Source organism: Talpa occidentalis, unplaced genomic scaffold (genome assembly GCF_014898055.3).
Source record: "Talpa occidentalis isolate TD23 unplaced genomic scaffold, MPIMG_talOcc4v2.1 talOcc4.7, whole genome shotgun sequence".
NCBI lineage: Eukaryota > Metazoa > Chordata > Mammalia > Eulipotyphla > Talpidae > Talpa > Talpa occidentalis.
In genome coordinates, this window is record NW_023605083.1 from 27,241,310 (window position 1) to 27,246,976 (window position 5,667).

A 5,667-nucleotide genomic window follows, 5' to 3' on the forward strand; every position below is an offset into this window, starting at 1 on the left:
TGAGCACATGGCCCCCTGGCTGGACTAGAACACTTGCAGGCAACTTATTTAGCCAGAGTAGCCTCGATTTTCTGGTCTGTAAAATAGGACTAATCCTTGAACCTACTTCATAGGGGCTGTTGTAAGAATTAAACGAACCAGGCCATAGATTCCACTCTTTAATAAGTACTTCATAAATAGCCTCTGGATAGCATGTATTTTCATTTTAGGATATTCTTCAACTTTCTGTAGTTGACATCTTCATGAGTTGTCTGTCTAGTTATCTACCTACCTTCCATGCCTTTTTGTTGTCTTCAGAGCACCAAGCCAGTCACTTACACACAGTAGCTGTGATGTGATGAAGTCTCATGGGCTGCAGCACACGGCATATGAAACTACAAGTCACGGGCCAATGCACCAAACTCAAAGTGAGCATCCTGTTTCAGATAGGATTTGCCGCAAAACAAATACCCTAAAGCAGGGTGGCCTGCAAACAATGATGGTTTGTTATTTCTCATGATTCTTTGGGTTGACAGGAAGGTCTTCTGATCTACAACAGTCAGCTGGAGGCTCAGTGGGACTAGCAGGGACAAGGCCCGCTCATCTAGCAGTTGGTGCTGCTAGGCCGCAGGGCTTCGTGGCTCTTCTCAATGTGACTTCACATCCTCCAATAGACTAGTCTAAAATCTCCGTAGATAAGTGGGTCCTGTCAGGATTTTTTTTTAAAGATTTCTTTATTTTTATACAAGAACTGGGGTACAGGCCAGATGTGCGGGAGGGTGAGAGGATTCACCAGAGACAGGAGTGAGACAGGAGAGGTCTGCTTCACCATGTGGGATTCTTGCTGGCCATCTGGGATTGAACCCGCACTGCAGAGGCTGAGGACAGCTTCACAGTGAGGCGCTCAACCACCTGTGCCACCAGGGAGGCCCTCCTGTCAGGATTTTAAGAGCATCGCAGTCACAGTACTAAACTTGAGTTCTAGGCTCTGGAAGTTGCAGTGTCATTTTCATCTTAGTCTATTGATCAAAGTAAATCACAGGGCCACACCAGATCCAAGAAGTGACAGGATTATAGTGCCAATGGGGTGTAGACACAGGGAGTCTGCTTAGTGGGGGCTGTTATTATAACTGTCAACCATGCGTCCTTAATAAGTGTTTCGTGAGCTTGTGGGATGGAAATCTCAGTAACCTTCTCTACTGTGCTTTACAGTTTAACAAAGCATTCATATTTGTACTGTCACAACAACCCGAGATTCCTCTGAGGCAGAGGGGAGGTTTTACATTCTTTACAACATAGACTAGCAAGTTGAATTACCTCGGTTCCCCTGACTCTCACAGCCAGTTGATAATAGAATTGTACTAGCATGATAATTTCCCTTTTTTATTGTGAAATGTCTGTCATACAACAAGTTTAGAGAACAATACAGACACCCACCCATGCACCCACCACCTAGCTTAACAACCAAAGTGTTAGCAATTTATGTTAACATTCCCTGTGCCTCAGTTTCCAAATAACATGTCTCCGTTTTCCACATAACACTCTCAGGATAACAGCCAGCTTAAATTTGGTGTTTTTCACTTCCACACATACTTTTCACATTTATTTATAAATAACACCTGCCATATTTCATTGTTTCTAAGGCATACATTTTACTGCCTCTGAAATCAGGGTGCTCTTATCATTGATGACATCTTACAGTAGCTGTCTGCCAGCAGGAGTTGTCCATGGCTGTCACTGCCTGCACATCCTCCAACATCAAAAGTACCAGGAACAAACTTGCAGAAAATTATAGAGACAGGAGTGGGACACTCGTTTTACCTCTAAGGTGGTAAATCAGAAATGTTTACCAATGTCAGGTCAGGCAGCTCACAAATTTTACCTAGTTGCAACAATGGCTTCAGAGCCCAGAGTCAATGACTTTCACTTTTATGGATTCTTCTCAGAAATGCTGCATCACCAGTTCCCTAGTTGGATGAAGGATTTATTGTGTGGTAAAACATCAGTGATTTTGAGCCCAAAGAATTCAGAAAAATTGGGCATTAAATGTGGGAAAGTTTGGGAAGTACCTTAACTGATTTATTTCACCTTTTATTTTACTTTTTAAACACACATGTATATTTTATGTAATATATGGTAGGAAAAAACCTGTCTAGTCAAGTAAAAGGTGTCAAGGTACAAGTGGCAAGGAAGCATTTTGTCAGATTTTAATTCTCAACATTTTTTCTATTTTATTTTTAAAGATTTATTTATTTATTTATACAAGCCCTGGGTACAGTCAGAAGCACAGGAGGGTGAGAGAATTCACCAGAGCCAGAGCGGGGAGCAGAGCAGGCAGAAGGACTGAAGTACACTGCTGAGGGGAGCAGCGGGAGGCAGGAGAGGTCTGCACGCCATGTGGGACGCTTGCCCGGCAGCTAGGGATCGAACCAGCGCTGCAGAGGCTGTGGGCAGCTTCGCAACCCAGTGTTCAACCGCTGCACCACCGGGGAGGCCCAACATTTTCTCTATTTTAATGGTGCACAAAATAATGGTATATGTTATTAACTTGAAGTACCAGGTGTTAAGTTATACCTGTATTTCTACAAACTCTGTTTGGCCAACATTATGCTTTTGAGATTTTTCAATTAGGTAAAGTAGCCCTAGTTTATTCATCTTACTACTGTATAAAATTTTATAGTATAAAAGCAGCATATTAGTGTCCATTCTTCTATTGAAATGTATTTAGATTACTTCCCATTTTTTTATTTTAAAGAATATAGTTAGAGTATCTTGTTCATGCCTTCTTGTGCACAGAATTTTGGGGTCATGGAGTGCACACATCTCTTACTTTATTAGACATTCCCAAAGCAGAATCTGAGAGGTCCCAATGCAAGAGCCCCTTGTCTGGATTTCCAGTCTCCTAGTGAATTCTGTCCAGTTCACTCTTCCTGTGCAGTCCAAGTGACCACAAAAACCTAGCAGACCAGATCACAGTGTGGCTTAAGACCCTTAGTGGAATTCCGTTGTGCTTCCATTGGGTGGCATGGCTTACCTGGCCTTACTTAGCTCTATATCCTCTTCTCTTCCCACCCAAGCTGTACCAGACCCACCCACAACATGACAATGCAGCAACTTCACAATCCTTTTGGTGCCTAACATGAGACACCTCCCACAATCTCTGTCCTTGCCACTTTTCTCTCATTCCAATGCTCTTCCACTAAGCACAAGGGGCTATGGTGATGGGTCACGGGTGCTGTGGTGGTGGGAGAACTAGGGGACTACACCTAAGGGGGGAGGTCAAATACTGTACAAAAATGAACAATGATGTCAGAAAATAAATAAAAAATGCTCTTCCATTAAAACCACCTATACTCTACCCAACACACAACTTGCCTAACAATTTCTACTCCTTGTTCCAGTCAAATCATGGCATCTTTTCTCCTCAGCATTTTTTGAAACCACAACCCACCTCTACTTCTGGAGTAAGTGTTTCTCCTCTGTATCACTTATAGGCCCTCCTCCCTCGCCCCAGCATCCTCACACGGCGCTGAAATCCTCTGCTTGTTTTACTCGCTCACTGGAGCTTATGCTCTCCAAATGGGCTGGAGGGAGGTAGTGTCTGTCATGTTCATGGTCCTCTTCTCACCCAATAGATTGTCTATATGCTGCTCAGCACTGTGTTGAATGAACAAGACTATGAATTAAGTTAGCACTTGATCCGTACCATTTGACTCCTAGTTGCTTGCCTTTAATCTCCAGGTTTTCTCATGCCAAGACATTTCTCCTGAAATCTACAAATCATTATCAGAAGGGCTGGGTGGGCTACATAAGCCACCATGAAGGGGAAATACATGAGAAGACTCTCAGAATTGTGTATCAGCTCAGAGAACTTCTTTTAGGTTCATTGTGATTAAAAGCCTTTTAAAAATCATTGGTGTATAACATACGGGTTTTCCCTGCTGCATTCCTGTCCGCCCTTCTGGTAACCACTGTTTTGCACTTGTAGTCTAAGAGCTTGTTTTTGTTTCGTCTGTTCATTTGTGTTGTTTCTTTATCACATGTGAGTGAAGTCATACAGTGTTTGTCTTGCTCCATCTGACTTATTCCACTAAGCAGAATACCCTTTAGGTCCATCCGCATTGTTACAAATGGCAGGATTTCATCTTTCCTTTTTTTTTTTTTTTTGAAGGAGAATGTTCATTATTTTTTTTTTAAAGATTTATTTTTATTTATACAAGAACTGGGGTGCAGGCCAGAGTCGTGGAGGGTGAGAGGATTCGCCACAGACAGAGCGGGGAGCAGAACAGGCAGAGTGACTGAAGGCACTGCTGGGGGGAGCAGCGGGTGAGACAGGAGAGGTCTGCCTCGCCATGTGGGAATCTCCCTGGCCGGCCGGGAATAGAACCGGAGCTGCGGAGACTGCGGACAGCTTCACAGCCTGGCGCTCAACCCGTTGCACCACGAGGGAGGCCCATGTTCATTATTTTTACGTACAACATATACTTAGCCCAATTTAGTGGGAGTTCTTTACCCTTTGTTTTTCCCAGCCTGGCAGATGTGAGCCACAGATTTTGGACCTACACATTGCCTCCCAGTGAGGACAGATCTCATGGTATCTGTCACAGTAGTTGGTCCTATTTGCTTCTACCAGCTTAACCAGGGTTCCTTTGTCTTCCGAATTAACCTGTGTGAAGGTGATTGTGATACAAGTCCTCCTGTGGACCAGATGCCCCAACTTAGCCTTCTCCTTGATAATGCAGTAGGGAACACCCATCTTCCAACACAGCGCAGGAGAAAGAGGGCCAGCTCAGTGGGCAATCACCACCACCCAACTTCTTGTTCTTCACCAGGGGAGTGACAGTGTTAACCCTTGCTCCAAGGACAGGTGCCATCTTAGAAGGGTCTTCCCCTTTGCCAGCAGCCTTTTCCTCTGCCCTGGTCAACAATCTTTTCTTCTCTTGCTTGGTTTCTGGTCTGTATTTGCGTCCAGCTTAAACAGTGCAGTAGCTATTTGGTGCTCCAAAGCCTGCATGAACTGGTTAATGGCAGGCGGCATTAACCCTTTGCCTCTGCAGCCTGATGTAGCAAGGCCATTAAACAAAGTAGGTGAAGTGTCTTTGGGCTGAATGTCCTGTTCAGTGCCAAAATATTGGGGCCTTTTTTCAAACGGGATTTATCACCTTCTTGGCCTCCTTTTTCACAATGGCAGGGAAACAGGGGCCACCTTCTTCCCCTCGGACTTCATTACTTTCGGCATTTTGAGTGATTGCAGGAGAGAGCTGGATTTCATCTTTCTTATAGTTGAGTACTTCCATTGTGTGGATATACAGCTTCTTTACCCACTTACCCATTGATAGGCACTTAGGTTGGCTCCAGCTCTCAGCTATTGTGAATAAAGGTGTGATGAGCAGGGGTCTAGGCAGGTGCATCATAGGACAAGTCTGTACTGTATAAAGGGAGGAGTGAGAAGGAAGGAGTTAGCTGGGACAGTCCTGTTTGCAGGCACCTACAATGTACAGCTTGGGTTGTGGAAAGCACATCTGGAGATGTTCGAGAGGCAATTAGACAGTCTATAAATAGAAGGGAAGCAAAATGGAAAATGTTGAAGTTAACATTGCAAGATTAAAAATAGTTTGGAATTATTTTGAAAGAATGTACTCTAGTTTTTTTTATATGTTTTTTAAGACAAGAAAGAAGTAAGTTTGC

At 43.8% G+C, this 5,667-nt stretch overlaps 1 pseudogene; it reads right to left on the minus strand.

Annotated features, from left to right (window-relative positions):
* Positions 1–4,488: 4,488 nt before the first annotated feature.
* Positions 4,489–5,218, minus strand: LOC119231346 (60S ribosomal protein L7a-like; annotated as a pseudogene).
* Positions 5,219–5,667: the final 449 nt, after the last annotated feature.